This window comes from Lissotriton vulgaris, chromosome 2_1 (genome assembly GCF_964263255.1).
Source record: "Lissotriton vulgaris chromosome 2_1, aLisVul1.2, whole genome shotgun sequence".
In the NCBI taxonomy this organism is placed as follows: domain Eukaryota; kingdom Metazoa; phylum Chordata; class Amphibia; order Caudata; family Salamandridae; genus Lissotriton; species Lissotriton vulgaris.
Genome location: NC_141687.1, coordinates 1,769,002,745 through 1,769,020,936, shown reverse-complemented (window position 1 = coordinate 1,769,020,936; position 18,192 = coordinate 1,769,002,745).

The following is an 18,192-nucleotide window of genomic DNA, read 5'->3' as shown; positions in this document are numbered from 1 at the left end:
ATGTTGTACATAGGGCGTCGATATTTTTGCTATCGATATAATTACGCCGATATTTGTGTAGGTCGAAATTCTGTCTGTCGAAATTCTGTCATAGATCCTATAGATATATGTAACCATAGTGTCTTTTAGTTCTGAAGTGTGTAAGAACCATTGTCTTTCGGCCCTAGTACCACAAAAAGAAATCACAGTAATCATAACAGCTGACATACCTGAATTACTTCCCTATTACTCAGACATGGTTGAAGTGTTTAACAACGAAAACCTGTATCAGCGGGAATATCTGGATGAAATGCTGCATATAGGTTTTATAAGACCCTCTTGTACTCCTGCTTCTTCACCTCTGTTTTTTATTCCGAATTGGGAGGGTGGTCTCAGATGCTGCATTAAATATGTAGCCCTTTATAACAAAACCATAAAAAATAGATACCATTTGCCACTCATTCAGTCCCTGCTTGATCAGGTTAAAGATGCCTGTATATTTACCAAGCTTGATTTAAGAGGAGCCTATTATCTGGTAAGTGTACAAGAGAGAGATGAGTGTATTCTGTATAAAGTTTGGTCTTTATGAGTATCTGGTGATGCCTTTCGGCCTTTGTAATGCTCCTTCAGGCTTCAGTTCTTCATTAATGAGGCTTTAAGAGACATGTTGGATATTTATGCTATAGCATACATTGACGACATCTTTATATATTCTTCAACTACTGAACATGTAAACCATAATCATGTGAGAGCCCTCTTGGAACGGCTAAACATGTAAACTGATACTTGTATAGCGCTCTACTCACCTGCAAGGATCTTAAGGCTCTTGTACGAATACCGCTGTGGAACCCGTCCTGGCTTTCCCTGTGAGGCGTCCACTCCTGGGCACCCCCATGGTGAAGGCCAGGCATCCTTAGCGTTGTGGGGGCCGTTGTGGAGATTAAGCAAGCTATTGCCCAGAGTTGCAGAGTGGGACTCTATGATTAGAATAGACACTGAGGCGAGAATTATCAGCTCCGTGGAATTTTGAGCCCAAGACCCGCCGAGGCGGGGAATTGAACCCTGGTCCCGGGCTATACCTCTGCATCAGGGTCTGCCGCTCTAACCATTGTGCCACACTTCTCCAAGGCAACCATTTATACATAAAGTTGGATAAGTGTGAATTCCACACACCAACAGTAGCTTTTGGGGGTTGTGTGCTATACCCAGACGCGGTGAGTATGGATCCTCAAAAAATAAATGCTATAATCCGCTGGCAGCCCCCTAATTCTGTAAAGGGAGTACAACGTTTTTGGGGGTTTGTCAATTTTTATAGGCAGTTCATTGCTGATGTTGCCGCCTGGCAACTCCTATAACTGCTCCTCCACACTGATACCTGGGTACAGGTAAAACCGGGCCCAGGGATGCATTTGACAAGGAAAGTAAAAACAACGAAGGGCCTCAAACAAGGCTGCGTGGTGGCACCCATGTTGTTTAATTTATTTATGGCAGACCTCCCGCAATTACTCAACACCTGCAAATCTCATACACCGAGGATGGTGGGGGCACAACTCTGTCCAATCTCCTTTATGCAGACAACGTAATCTTGCTCAGCCATACAGTAGTAGGCTTGCAACATCTTCTCAACAGCATGCAGGATTACACTGAAGCAAATAAGTTGTCAATCAACTTAAAGAAAACCAGAACTATGTCAATTAACAATAAAAGGAAGCCAGAGAGAAGCTGGCAGCTGGGCTGCACACGAATAGACTCAGCTGGAGTCTATAAGTACCTAGGTGTTTACATTGATAAGGAAGGAACATTTGTCCAACACCTAGAGGAGATCAAAAGAAAGGGGTTAGTGCTAGCATTAACTATGAAAAGTTTAACAACTAAACTACTGAACCCAACATTAAGCCCCCTACTAAAAGTAGCATAGCCCAACATTCTTCCCACAATTACTTATGGTAGTGAAGCCTTAAGAGGGAAAGATGCAAAACTGCTGGACATAACCTTAGTAAAAGCATACAGAACCACCTTTAACCCCCCAAACTATACTTCCCCGGCGCAAATTAGACTGGAATTTGGCCTACTGAAGCAGTCATGGGCCAGATACGGCGCATATATCAACTGCTGGAACAAAATCAGACTATCAGCTCCCAAAACTCTAAATAAACTTCTATGGCAAGATCCTTAGCAGAGGGAGGATTCACCTGCAAGATGCTATCTTCAGGAGCCTCTAGCATGCACTGGACTCTTGGCCACTTGGAACACGGAGATCCACCATTCAGCTTTTAAGAAATTAGTGCTGAAATCCTTGAAAAAGCTGGCTTTTGTGTAAGACAAAGCAGCATTTTCAGTAAGATTGCATGCCTAGATGACTTTGAACAACTACAAAGCCATGGTCCCTCAAATATTTCAATCTGGGCTACCCAAAACCACATAAACTAAAATTCTTAAAATTTAGCCTTGGCTTGATCCCGTGCACTCAGAACTTTCCACCATGGAAGAGGGAGCCATCTTGAACATCTTGTAGTCTGTGCAAAAATGGCTAGGGCTATATTACCCATTTACAATGCTCCTGCAAGGAGCTGACACAGGAAAGGAGACAGCTGCTACGAGTCCCCTTAAACCAAAGGAATATTCGCTCAAGGAGACCAGCAGTTTTGGCATGTTTTGACCCTGCAAAGTCTCAATTAAACTGTAGACTAGTGAGATTCCTAGAAGCAGCCCAAACACAAAATGCCATCAAATGCTTATACTCCACCTAGGCCAAGGGAATGCTGCGGTACTGTGCAAACTCCGAATTATGACACAAGACTGCCACCATTAAGGTCGACCTGGGAAATCTCCATATAAGCACTTGGACTGGGTTCTCAATAACGTCTCCTTTTGGATAGTAGTACCGCCCAGACAGAGTATGAAGCCGGGTAGAATGCATAATTTTACTATGAGAAGTATGTGTATGAAGAATACAGCAATTTTTACCTGATAGCAATTTAACTGTTTTAACCTTTTTGAGGAGCTATGAATTTTTGCAAATATGTAATTTTATCTTATCATGATTTTATTCTATTGTCTGAAACGTGTATTGCAATGGTTTTAAGTAACTATGCAAAGGTAATAAAATTCAAATTCAATTCCTATAACTGCACTGCTAAAGAAAGGGTTTACCTTCAGTTGGTCTTCTGCTGCAGATGAAACTTTTATGAAGTTGAAACATGCCTTTGTTACTGCACCTGTTTTGAAGCATTCTGGCTCATCTCAGCTTTTCATAGTAGAGGCTTATCACCTCCCAAGTAGCCATAGAGGGTATTGTCCCAAAGGGATCAAGAGACGAGCTATTTACATCTGTGGCCTTTCATTCTCAAACACCAACTTCCACATAACAAAACTACTCAGAAGGAGACAGAGGGCTCCTTGCCATTAAAAGGGCCTTTGAAGAATGGCGTCAATACTTGAGGAGAGCTCCACTTACCGTTACAGTCTTCACTGATCATAGGAATTTAAAGTTTTCAAAGGCAGTTAGATCTCTGTCCATGAGAAAACTACGCTGGACGCACTATTTCAGTGATTTTAACTTTGTAATACTGTTTCAAGAAGGCAAAAAATATGGAAAAGCAGATGACTTGTCCTAATTGGGCCATGAACAGATAGAAATATCAAAAGACCACCTCTCTATCAAAGCCCAGAAAAGCATTTTAGGGGCCATTTGTTCTGAAGAGAATTATGTATATCAAGTACTGTAGGCAAAGGATTGCAAAGAAATCAAAGAACTAGAACAAAAACATATGGGCCTCAAAAATACAAAACCTGAAATATATTTTCAATGGGGTCTGGTCTTACCTATGCTGCCATAACAGCAGCAAGCGTTAGAGTGGTCACATGCACACCAGTTATCAGGGCATCCAGGGCATAAAAAAAACCTTGGACTTTCAGAAAAAGATCATTTTGGTGGCCTACAATGGCCCAAGACACAAAACAATTCATATAAAAAGTCATATCTGCGCTCAAAGTAAGAGCTCTCATCAGGTTCTCACTAGATTATTAATCCTAATGCCCACACCTCCTAAACCATGGCATTCCATCTCTTTGGACTTTGTAGTGGAGCTACCACAGACTGCTCCGGGTTACACAGTTATTCTAGTGGTGGTAGACATGTTGACAAAATGTCTCACTTTATTCCATTACGAGCACTACTTATATCCACAGAGTTAGCCAACATCTTTTTACAACACATAGTGAGATTGCATGGTCTTCCTTCTGTGACTATATCCAATAGGGGTCTCCAGCCTGTATCTAAATTTCAGAGGGAGTTGGGTACGTTGTTACACATTGAAGTTCATCTGTCCTCTAGCCACCATCCTCAAACCGATGGTCAGATGGAAAGAATTAGCCTATGTCTTGAGCAATATTTGCAATGTCAATTGTTACTATCCTCTGACAAATGTGATACTTTTTTGTGGACAGCTGAGTTTACATTTAATAACGGAATACACTCTTAAATTGGCCTTTCCCCTTTTTATTGTAACTATGGATTTCATCATCGATCTCTGCTTTTACCCACCTCTGATTCTACCCCAACTCCTGCAACCCAGGACTTAGTGGAACACATACATGACAGAGAAATCTGCGTAAATCAATTTCGATAAAGCTAAAAGTGTGTACAAGGGAGAAGCGGATCTTCATTGTCGACCCTCTCCTAAATATGTGGTGGGAGACAAGGTGTGGTTGTCCACATGTAACATTGCTGTGAAGGGAACCCATAAGTTCAAGCTGTGGTTTATTGGTCCTTATACAATTGTGACGGTAGTGAACACAGCGGCTATGAAACTGGACTTGCTTCCAACCCTGAAAATCTATCCAGTTTTGAAACCGGTGGCATCTGGTATCATGTTACCTATGTGACCCCCTGTGATATTGGTTGATAATGAACCTGAATACAGAGTGGAGTCTATAGTAGATTCACAAAGAGTTAGACGGAGATTACAATACTTGATCCGCTGGAAGGGATATGGTCCTGAGGCTACTTCAATTGTTGCATAGACGTTATCCTGGAAAACCTAAACTGGTAGGGGGCTTTGTAGGCGGGGTAAACTGTTGGGATTGCTCCATGTCCGACCGCTTATGCGGGTGGGGTGGAGCAAATCTGAAATAAAGAGTGCAGGTGAGAAGGGAAGAGTGCTCTGCGTTCTAGTGCATGCTTTACGTCCTTGCCGTCTGAACTCACCTGTCACTTCCGGGTCCTGTCGGTAGTCGATGTCAGCGATCAGCACTGGGCTACTCCTCGTTGGATTTCCGTACTCCAGGAAATACTTCCACTTCGCAGCTGGCGTCGCTACCCGTCAGGTCATCAACATCCTACAAAAAAGAATAATAAAAACAAAGATAATTAAAGAACCATCAGTTCCAACTCGATCTCACGTGAGACTATATTATATCTCTGGTTATACTTATCTGATGTGTCTCCACAGCGTTTGAAGATTCCATTTTCTTTTGTGCACTGCAGCAAACTGGAAAAAGAAAATAAGAATAATCATAATGAAACAATTCCCGAAGTTTAGGAACTAATTGTTGTGTTACATCAACCCTGCATCTTTTTTGGTATATTTTTCCTCTTTTCCTTATTATTCTGTTCCATTCTATCCTGTTGGAAAATATGTTTTTTGGCTTTTTTCTATTTGAATATTATATTTTGGGGCTATTCTGATGAGTCAATATCTCCCTACAAAGGTTAGTTCATTGAATATTTAGTCATACATTATTCTCTATATCATTGACAAAACCTAATATGCATATTATTTTATATAGGAAGAAACGTGCTTCCCTGCCTATGATACCTATAACTTTAACAGAACAGGGGAAATTCACAGGTAGTCATGTCATAGAAATAAAAAACACTGCAATGCTGGGGGAAGACTGAGATTGTCGCTATATATTAGTTCTATGTAGTTATATAAATACCTTGTGTCTTATTGCAGGCATTCTCTGTGATCCTGAAGATTCCTCTTCAACCCTGAATATTTTGAACATGTGTCTTCTGTTCCCTTGTTTTCCCCTCTTCTCTGTTTCACCATTGTAGACTTTGACCTTGTTTGGCCTCTTTGGTGATTGGAGGGAGTTGGGAACTTGCTACTGGCTCCCATCTCACCCCTGTGAAAAACACTGAAGATGAGAATTACAGGAATTGAGTAACGAAGAGGTATGGTCTCAGCTTCTTCAGGGACTAAACCACAGGAACGGCTTCCCTCTCAATGGCACTCCAGCGCTGTTCTCTGGGGAGTCACCTCCTGTATATCAAAGCAACAGGATGGTCCTGGCCTTCATTGCTGGTCTGGGATATGACAGCCCCTATTCCATGTTCCAAGGCTTCAGTCTGCACTATGAACTACTTAAATAATCTGGAGCTTGGGGTATGGGTGCTGAGCACATTGTTTCTTTCAGAGTGTCAAAAGTATGCTAACTGACTAGTTAACTTTCTTTGGTTGATTCTTGGAGGTCAGTTCTGTGAGGTGTGCCACAATAGTACAACATCCGTTCACAAACCTACTGTAGTACCAAGTCAAACCAAGGAATGCCCTGACTTGTGTCCGGGTTGTAGGGGCCACCAAGTCTACAATCGTCTAGATCTTGGGTTCTAAGATGTTTGGGCGTTTTTATATAGCGCACCATCACTCCAGGGAGCATCTTGGCGCTGCCACTTCATTGCTAATAGATTATCAGATGTTTTTAGCTGAACTGTAGATGTTGTAAGCAGTTTAGACAAGGGTTTTACACTTTGATTCGGCCAATCCATAAATCCAGGTTTTTAAGGATTTTTTAAAAATGTGTTCTGATGCAGTTGCTCGGAGGTGAGCTGGAAGTGTGTTCCAGGCTTTGGCTCCTAGAACTGCCAGTGATTTTCCACCCTTGGTGGCCAGTCTGAACTTGGGGACAGACATTAAATTGGCTGTGGCTGACCTGAGTTCTCTATTTGGGTGGTATCTGTGAAATTTATTGGACAGATATTTTGGGCCGCGCTTATGATAGCCTCTAAATGTAATCACGAGGATTTTGAATAATATACATTTCTGGATGGGAAGCCAGTGCAACGTGTCCAAGTCGGCTGACGCTGATGATCTTCTGGGCCATCTCAGAACCAGCCGGGCCGCCGCATTTTGAACCATCTGTAATTTATGCAGGGTAGATTTTGCCACCCCTGCATACAGACTATTACAGTAGTCAATTCTAGATGTAATCAAAGCAATTGCTACTGTGCGGCGGGCAGGCAGAGGCAGGTAGTCAAAGAATTTGCGTAGGCCTTTGATAATGTTAAAACAAACGGCAGCTACTTCCTTAGTTTGTTGTTTGAAGGATAGCATGTCGTTGAATTTTATGCCCAAGTTTTGAGTTGCACTGATGGTGTTTGGGGGAGCTTCCGCATTCGATGGCCAACAAGTGTGTGGAGAGAAGAGATTGTTTTTTCCGAATGGTAGGATCTCTGTTTTAGCAGAGTTGCATTTAAGATGGTTATTATGCATCCAGTTGAAAGTCGCAGTCATACACTCTTTCAGAACCTGTTCGGCCCTATCTGTATCATCATCCAGAACTAGGACCAGTTGAGTGTCGTCTGCGTATGCAACTGTGCTCACATTATAGGAAGCAATTAGATTGATCAGGGGTGCCATGTAAAGATTGAATAAAGTGGGGCTCAGACTAGAGCCCTGAGGCACCCCTGAACCAATCTCCTTCTCCTCTGAGTGGAACTTTCCTAATCTGATTATCTGTTTTCTATGTAACAGAAAGTTTTTAAACCAGTTCAACACGGTGCCCCCTATGCCAGCTTCAACTAAGCGATGTAATAAAATGGCATGGGACACCGTGTCGAATGCTGCAGATAGATCAAGGAGGATTAGAACTGCCTTCCTCCCTTGATCTAGTGCAGCTCTTATGGTTTCTGTTGTTGACAATAGTGCTGATTCTGTAGAGTGGTTAGCTCTGAAACCTGCCTGATTTGGATGTAGGATGTTATTTTCCTCTAAGAATATTGAGAGTTGTTTATTGACCAGGGTTTCAGCACATTTACATAGAGCGGGGAGTTGTGAAATGGGTCTCAGATTAGTTAGGACAGATGGATCATGTAGGGTCTTTTTTTGCAATGGTTTTACAATCGCAGTTTTCCATGTACTGGGGACTTCTCCCGTTTGGAGTGATGCATTGACAATGGCGTTAATCATGGGATTCACCTCATCCTTGATTGCATGAACCAGTATGGGGGGACAGGGGTCGAGTGGCGAACCGGATTGCCTTCCTGACCTTCCTGCTACCAGCGGACCAAGGAGTTCTGTCCTTCACCGGGAGCTCACAGAGCCAGCTGCTGCCGCCTCTCCTCGCCGGACCCGCTTCGCGGGTCCCGCTTCGCGGACAGCAGCGGCCAGACTACCACTGCAAGGGGAGCCTGTGTTAACGTTCTTCACCGGCAGGGCTGCGAGCTAGCAGAGTGGGGACTCCAAGGTCCAGGAGCCCACGCGCGCCCATCTTCATCTGGGCTGCTCTCCCTGCCGGCCCCTCCCCCACCCGAACACCTGAACACTTTTAAGGACGCCCGGCGCAATTCCTCACCGGATTGCCTTCCTGACCTTCCTGCTACCAGCGGACCAAGGAGTTCTGTCCTTCACCCGGAGCTCACAGAGCCAGCTGCTGCCGCCTCTCCTCGCCGGACCCGCTTCGCGGGTCCCGCTTCGCGGACAGCAGCGGCCAGACTACCACTGCAAGGGGAGCCTGTGTTAACGTTCTTCACCGGCAGGGCTGCGAGCTAGCAGCGTGGGGACTCCAAGGTCCAGGAGCCCACGAGCGCCCATCTCCATCTGGGCTGCTCTCCCTGCCGGCCCCTTCCCCTCGGCCTCCAATCCAACAGCTACTAGAGGAAACCAACAACCCCGCTGCGTGGGAGCGCGCGGGAGGGCGCCGGGAGAAGCCCGGGACAAGGGCGGGACCGTTTGAGGCCTAAGAGGACTGGCCTGGCCCACCCCCCTTGGCCCTTGCCACTGTCATCGTGCCTGGACTCTGAGATTAGTGAGTACTCCACAGAAATTATAATTGTCACACATAATGTGTACTCGGGGGAGTCGCAGTAAGACTGCGTTGGGTTTGTCTAAGCCAAATGGTACCCTGGACGATTTTCTTTTTAAAACAAACTTGGCAATAGATGCCGAAATCACAAAAATGCAGAAGAGGGTTTCAATCGAGCTAGATGCCGCACGCAGACTTTCCCAAACATTTGCTAACTCTAAAAAATCTTCCTTGGGAAACATTGCGTCCGCTGCATCTCCCCAACAGGCGGCACGTCCCCCCCCTTTGTTGATTCTTGCCGACGTTCATCACTCCCCCCCTTCTTCCTCTCCACCACCATTAGACTCTTCATTCATCTTCTCACCCATGACCGTCCAACCTAGTGAGGGTGAACCACCTACCGAACAGGGAAACTCTACCACCTTGCCGGTCATAACTGCCCCTTCCTTCTCTGTAGCAAAAAGCACAAACCCAGGTCGCCAAGTTTTGAAGAAGAAAAACAATGCAAAATCTGCCTATGCCCGCAAGAAAGCCAAAGTTGCAAGGCAGCAGTTTTTCAATCATAGAAGAACTCTACCCAACGCAGGGGATACTAAACAAACATCACCCCCAGCTATCCAGCTAACAGGGGGTGATAGTAACCTCACCATTGCCCCTGCGGTAGAGAACCCCACTATTCTTGTAGATAATCTAACACTGGGAGGGCCAAAAGAGACAGGGAGGGACATGGATAAAGCGGGTGATGATGAAGACTTTCTCCAGACAGTCTGGGTCACTTTAAAACAACTATTGACACCGTTCGAACTAAGACTGTCACGTATTGAAAATCACCTACTTGAAATGGATAAAACGTTAGTATCCCTGGCCACGCTTAGCCTAAAACAGCTGGAAGCAACACATCCCCATATTAATGAGGGTCCACCCCTGGCTAGAAATGTTGGTATCCAACCTGCTCCAGCCTCTAACACTGGCATTAAAGCAGCTACAGCGTCTAAGGAAGTTCCCCCCGTCCCCTTGATTTTGCCCGCACCCTTACCCCCTCTGTTATCCAAACCTACTCCAATTCCCAAACCTAGAACACTCGTAAATGTCGCTGCCAACCCTCCAAAAATAGAGGAAAAACCTCCTAAAAAACATGTCCAGCCCAAACCTTCTTCTAGATCCGACCAGAAGGCGAATAACCCTAACACTCCTCTCTTAGAGCGCACACCAAATTTATATCCGAATCACCAGAACTTTCGCGGAGGCTATATTGATCTCCCCCCTGAGGCTGGGCCCTACGTGGTTATCTTGGCAGGGGTACCTCCGCTTGCCCCTGACATTGTTGAAACCCAGTGGTCCTTAAAAAACAAAGTGATCCACTGGTTAAATACCAATAGGCAGATTCCTCACACCAATAGGAGTAGGGTACTAATGGTCAGGAGAGTCCCTTGGGTGGGCCGTACCTACAAATCGATACCAGGAGACTGTATCATGGTGTCTTTTGCAGACCCTCATACAGCCCACCTCATCACCACATGGGACCCATACGTGACCGAACAAACCATTGTCACCAAACCCCTTACCTTTTTTTACCCTCCAAAACATCTAGCAGAGCATCCAGGGGCTTGGACCATAGTCCACAACCATAGACGGAAGGGTCAGGGGCAGGGATGGCAACCCACCAATAATTGGTGGGATGATGCATCCACCATGAATAGGTTTGGATGCTTAGATCAGGTGGATTGACTGGGAATCGTCGATCAATCACCCCGATCAAGTGATCAAAACCACGCAATGATTGCCAGTAATAGCAATACATCGCCACTCATTGCTAGCAACTCGACCCATTTGACGGTGGTTCCACCCTCCCCTGTCCAGCACCCGCTCCTTGTGCGAGCCATACAACACCTAGACAGGGTACATTTCCAAGACCAGGTAGACGCAATAGAGAGTGTGGGCCATACACATCAGGTAGTTAGCGAACTGAAACACTCATTATTATCCTGGAATGTAGCAGGACTGGGCAATAAGATCAAGCATTAACCGTGGCTGGAGACCGTCAAGAAGCATGGTATTGTTTGCCTGCAAGAAACTTGGCTTGCAGAGGAAAGGCACATCATGGGGTATCGTACATTCCATTCACCTGCTGCTCCCTCCACTCAGGGCCGCAATAAAGGGGGTTTGTGTATATACATCTCGAATGTGGGGGATATAAAGGTGTATAATTTCCACTCGGACCAATATTTTCAAATCCTTTCTTTTAAATGGGGCACCACACAAAAGGTCATACTGGTGAACTTTTATAACAATATGCCAGTTAATGAAATGGAACTCATTTTAAATAAAATGTCAAACCACATCCATAAAGTGAGAGATCAAAACACGGGAGACCATACAGTTTTTTGGGTGGGAGACTTTAATTGTGCCGTCTGCCCACTTTCTGAGTTAGGTTTGTGCGGCCTTGCAGATCGTGAGGAGGACGGCCCTTTTCACTTCTCACACACCAAGCTGGGGTCTCTCCTTAACAGTATGATGTTTACTTTTGACCTCACCTTCATTAATCAGGCATGCACTCCCCCAGTTCCCTTTGCCCCAACATATAATGGAAGAGGCTGTGAAACCACAATTGACTTTGCACTGATATCCCCCACTACACCCAATTTTATAACCTTTTGGGAGATAGGGGATGACCCAATGAGTGACCATTACCCTATTACCTTTGGGGTTAGGCTCCCAGTGGAGAAAGCAAAGGAATCTAGCGGCCCACTGTATCCATTGGAGGTCACCTTAACAAAGATAAACGGCTATGTGCTCAAGTGGGAGAAATTGAACCCCACAATCTTCTTCCACAACCTAATATCATCCTGCTTTGCAGACATATCTGTCTGTTTAGAAGAAGATGTTGATCCTAAGGCGATTATGGCACCTTTCGCCAACATTCAGGAGTATATAAAAGGCGTTCTAACTAAGAGCCACAAAAAGAATGGGAAACGTGCATCCGGGTGGTTTGATTCTAGGTGCACAGCTGCCTTAAAGAACTTGAAGAAAGTTTTAAACGCCATTCCGAAAAATAGGGTCCAAATCTCCGAGGCCAGACGAGAGTATAAGAGAGAAATTAACCTCCGGAAAGCAACCATGAAAAAGGAGGCCTGGGAAGCGTTGGGAGAAGCTGCCAGGAACAAGGACACTAACCTTTTCTGGAAAGTGATAAGATCAGTATACAACACAAAAGATACTGACAATTGTATAGATGTAGCAATCACAGCAGAGCTCTGGGTAGAACATTATGGGAAACTTTACACCAACAGACAGGGGAACAACATGAATCAACAAAAGGCACTTTCACCCTTGAACAAATTCACGCAGGACGATCAGTCAAGTGACCCCCCAGTTTCCCCGTATCCAATGGACTTGGTCTTTACCACCCTAGAAGTTGAAAATGCAATCAGGGAAAGCCCTTCAGGGAAAGCTCCTGGTCCGGACCACACACCAGTGGATGCCTATAAAACAAACCTGGAATTTTGGGCTCCGCTCTTAACGAACGTTTTGAATATGGGAAACAAATGCGGCTTAATTAACACCTGGTCAGATGCTATTGTGGTCCCCATCTTTAAAAAGGGAAATAGGGACGATCCGGCTTGCTACCGTCCTATATCCTTACTAGACGGCCTCATGAAAATTGCAGGAAGGATCGTCCTTAAGAGGATTCAGCACTGGGAGACAGAAAATAAGGTTATTTCTGAACTCCAATATGGCTTCCGAAAGGGACTGGGTACCCAGGAGCAATGTCTAAACCTGTCCTTATTGATGTCCAAATATACTGAGGCCAAAAAAGGGGATCTGTTTGTTACATTTGTTGACCTTAGCTCAGCATTTGATTGTGTGGATCATCTGCAGCTCTGGTCAACATTGGAGCTCATTGGGGTGGATCCTACCATCGTGGTATTTATTAAAGAACTGTACAGAGATGCTGGTGCCAGAGTGAGGTACGGGACCCAGGGGCAATGTACACAGAAATTTCCCATAAATAGAGGGGTTAGGCAAGGTTGTATACTCGCGCCCCTTCTATTTAGTTTTTACATCAACTCTGTTGTAGACCATCTAACAAATCTCCAGAATGACTATCCAGCTGTCAATGGTAGGCCTGTACCCATTCTATTATACGCCGATGATGCGGCTATTATGTCAAGGACTAGGGTAGGGTTGCAGAGAGCGGTAAGAGAATTTTCATCCTACATGGGGAAAAGAAATTTGAAAGTGAACACCTCAAAAACCTTCTCCATGCCGTGCACCCAAAAGAGTAAAAGGCCACAATGTTCGATATACCTTGACGAGCAAAGAATTGAGACCACAGACACTTTTTGTTATCTGGGTGTTGTTTTTGAGAGAAAAGGAGTCTGGAAACATGCAGTATCGGCTAGGAGGCTTGCCTTTACCCGTGCTATCGGGGCCCTGAGAACTTTTGCAGCGAAAATTGGGGGCAAACCGACTGCTGAGATGATACAGATTTACCAAGCAAAGTGTGTAGCGACAGTCACTTATGGAGCAGGCTTATGGGGCTTTGAAGATGTGTCCTCACTCCAAATTTGTGAGAATCTCTTTATTCGTTACTTATTGGGTGTGAGTAAATCTACTTTAACTTTTATCACTCACATTGAGACTGGCCTCAAATACCTTAGCGACTCCATAAAGCTGACACCGTGTTTGCTTTGGCACAAAATTTGGACTACCAGGGAATGCCAACTTAATAGAGAACTCATCACGGATTGTATGAACTTGGATGCCGCATCCAAAATAAAATGGATGCGACATGTCCGGTTGATGTTCTCCAAGATTGGTTGTCCTGAATACTATGATGACCCAGAGTCCTTAGAAAATCTGTCTAGGTCGTCCCTCAAAAAACTTTTAATTACACACCTGGAAGGTGCTAGATGGGATGCTGAGAAACTCAAAAATACCACCCTGAGCTATCAAAGAATTACTCCCATCGAAGGTTTGCAATTGTACCTCAGGACCGAAACTGCACCTTATCCTCGTATGCTTCTTACCAGGCTGCGCCTAGGCACCTTTTTCCGTATGGTCACTCTTCCAAAACAAAATGATTGGACTTCCCCGAATCTAATTTGCCCATGCGATGATCACTCATCACAAAGTAACATTCATATTATGTTCTTTTGCAATCTGTATTCTGCCCCAAGGAAATTGTACCTTTTACCTCTTCTTAAACACTGGGGCATAAGAACATGCAAAGACGCTTACTATAAGTTACTTTTGTTAGAGGAGGTGTATGTCATCTTTGTCGTTTCTCGCTTTTTAATGTCAGTGATGAAATATAGAAATTCTATGATGTAACCCTTACATGTTTAAACTTTTTTCACACGTTTTTACATGAGGTCGATTGTTGTAACTTCACCATTGACTTTTATATCATTTGGAAAACTGTTTTACAGAGTCTTATAAAAGTTTCGTTGGGGATAACTTTTTAAACTTGTTGTATAAAATGTACTTGTATGCTTTTATGATTTTACCAAACAAATCGAATAAAGCTAATTTTGAATTTGAATTTGAATTTGACATAGTTTGTGAGGTGTCTGCCAGATCAATTGTAGTAAAAGTATTCCATCTAGTTATCCCGGAATTATTCTCTAGAGCTATGTTTTCATTATTTAAAGGGATGACTGGAAAATTTCTCGTAATGTTGACAATTTTTAATTCAAAATAATCTGCAATCTCATTGCAGAACGTCTGTGACGGGGGTATTTCCTGAGATAGAAATTTTGGATCTCGAAAACTCTTAACAACGCGAAATATTTCCTTTTGATTGTTCTGAGAGGCTTCTATCTTATTTGTAAAGTAATTTATTTTGGTGCGTTTAATTTGTGCATTGTAATTCCGTCTTGCTGTTTTAAAATTGTCCCGGTCGTCACTATTGTAGTGCTTACGCCATTTACGTTCCAGTTTGCGTACTGTACGTAATATGTCTTTTAATTCATTAGTGTACCAAGGGGCTGAACTTTTCCCTTGTTTAAATTTAGATTTGTTAGCTCCTCCAGAGGTCATTTTCTCCCATATGGACCTCATCCATTTTTCATAGCTATGGTTGTCACTAGTCGCATTACCAGTTATCAATGGTTTGTTCTCTTTAACCCAGTTTGGTAAGTCCGGGTGCTCAATGATTTTAGTCCAACATGGAGTTGGTTTCTCATTTCTGATTCTGTTTAATTTTGTATTATTAGTTTCTTCCGTTTTGAGATGAAATGCGATAAATTCATGGTCGGTCCAGGTCTGGGGCAGGGGAGTGGATAATTTGATCGTATTAAGATTAGAGCAGACACAGTCTAATACGTGGCCCGCTATGTGTGTGGGGTCATTCGTAAGAATTGTAAGCCCTAGCACATGCATAATGTCTTTGAAGCATTGTACATTTGGGTCAGTCATGTTGTCAAGATGAAGATTTACATCTCCCAGTAAAATGAAGTGAGCTGCCTTAAGCGTCAATGTGGTGAGTACTTCCCCCATACTTTCCAGGAAGTGATTCACTTGACCTGGTGGGCGATAAATTAATGCTCCCGAGAACGTGAAGGAGTCATGGGCCTGTAGGTTAAAGGCTAGACTTTCAGCTCCTTTGATGTCAGGTAGTTCAGAGATGCTACATGTGAGGGTCTCTCGGTGTATAACAGCAATCCCCCCTCCTCTTTGTATGGGTCTGTCCAGTCTTTGTATCCTATAGCCGGGTGGTAGTGCACATGTGATGTCTGGATTGGACCATTCTCTCAGCCACGTTTCCGTGATCATGAGGCAGTCCAAATTATTCTCTGAAATTAAATCATATATGTGTAATGCATTCTTGCACATGGAACGTGCATTAATTAGTCCACCATTGATGGTTTTATATGTGATTTTCGGGGTGTGCTTAACATAGGGTTGTAAAGTTTGTTTACATACAGTACAAGTGATAGGTCCTAGCCATTTATCGACTTCTATAACATGATTACATTGCATAGAACTAGGGTTAAGAGACAATAAATTTTCTCTGGACATCTGACCTGGTAGCATTTTTGACAGGTGGCGCAGCCCCCAGCCCGTCCTTGGCGCGGACAGGCGCAGATGGGCTGGACTTAGGCTTGACTTCCGCGCGCTTCCGGCGCGCCCTCTGATCGCGTCCGCTGTGCGGAGGTGTCGCCGTATGCTTTTATGCAGGAGCCTTGAGTGCTAGAGCGCTGGGGCTGTGTATACGCCCAATATGGCCGCTGAAATGCCGCCTCTCACTCAGCACCTCAATCGGCTGAGTACGGGGCGATTTCTGGGTCTATTGTCGATGGCTTTGAAGCGCTTTTAAGTGGGCAATGTATTTGTTAATAATTAAAAGCTTGGCGGCGCAAAGTAGAGTAAAACAACACAAGTAATAAAATTTCAGGCAAAGCGCTGGTGATGCAATAATCTATCTCCCGGCTTCCGCCTCAGGAGAGCTATGAGGTCTCGCGAGCAGAAGTATTTCTCTGCTTTTATGCAGGAGCCCGCGAGTGCTAGAGCGCTGGGGCTGTGTATACGCCCAATATGGCCGCTGAAATGCCGCCTCTCCCTCAGCACCTCAATCGGCTGAGTATGGGGCGATTTCTGGGTCTATTATCAATGGCTTTGAAGCGCTTTTCAGTGGGCAATGTATTTGTTAAAAATTAAAAGCTTGGCGGCACAAAGTAGAGTAAAACAACACAAGTAATAACATTTCAGGCAAAGCGCTGGTGATGCAATAATCTATCTCCCGGCTTCTGCCTCAGGAGAGCTATGAGGTCTCACGAGCAGAAGTATTTCTCTGCTTTTATGCAGGAGCCTCGAGTGCTAGAGCGCTGGGGCTGTGTATACGCCCAATATGGCCGCTGAAATGCCGCCTCTCACTCAGCACCTCAATCGGCTGAGTATGGGGCGATTTCTGGGTCTATTGTCAATGGCTTTGAAGCGCCTTTAAGTGGGCAATGTATTTGTTAAAAATTAAAAGCTTGGCGGCGCAAAGTAGAGTAAAACAACACAAGTAATACAATTTCAGGCAAAGCGCTGGTGATGCAATAATCTATCTCCCGGCTTGGTGAGTACTTCCCCCATACTTTCCAGGAAGTGATTCACTTGACCTGGTGGGCGATAAATTAATGCTCCCGAGAACGTGAAGGAGTCATGGGCCTGTAGGTTAAAGGCTAGACTTTCAGCTCCTTTGATGTCAGGTAGTTCAGAGATGCTACATGTGAGGGTCTCTCGGTGTATAACAGCAATCCCCCCTCCTCTTTGTATGGGTCTGTCCAGTCCTTGTATCCTATAGCCGGGTGGTAGCGCACATGTGATGTCTGGATTGGACCATTCTCTCAGCCACGTTTCCGTGATCATGAGGCAGTCCAAATTATTCTCTGAAATTAAATCATATATGTGTAATGCATTCTTGCACATGGAACGTGCATTAATTAGACCACCATTGATGGTTTTATATGTGATTTTCGGGGTGTGCTTAACATAGGTTTGTAAAGTTTGTTTACATACAGTACAAGTGATAGGTCCTAGCCATTTATCGACTTCTATAACATGATTACATTGCATAGGACTAGGGTTGGGAGACAATAAATTTTCTCTGGACATCTGACCTGGTAGCATTTTTGACAGGTGGCGCAGCCCCCAGCCCGTCCTTGGCGCGGACAGGCGTAGACGGGCTGGACTTAGGCTCGACTTCGGCGCGCTTCCGGCACGACCGCTGATCGTGTCCGCTGCGTGGAGGTGTCGCCGTATGCTTTTATGCAGGAGCCTCGAGCGCTGGGGCTGTGTATACGCCCAATATGGCCGCTGAAATGCCGCCTCTCACTCAGCACCTCAATCGGCTGAGTATGGGGCGATTTCTGGGTCTATTGTCAATGGCTTTGAAGCGCTTTTCAGTGGGCAATGTATTTGTTAAAAATTAAAAGCTTGGCGGCGCAAAGTAGAGTAAAACAACACAAGTAATAAAATTTCAGGCAAAGCGCTGGTGATGCAATAATGTATCTCCCGGCGTCCGCCTCAGGAGAGCTATGAGGTCTCCTGAGGCGGGGTTGAACTTAGCCTCCACATACAAGGTGGCCCAAGTATACAACTGATCCCTGCCCTATCCAGTACTTGCTGGCCTTGATAGAGAGTCCTGCCTTCTTCCGAGCCTCAGGGACCTTCCCAAGGTGGATCAGGTGATCC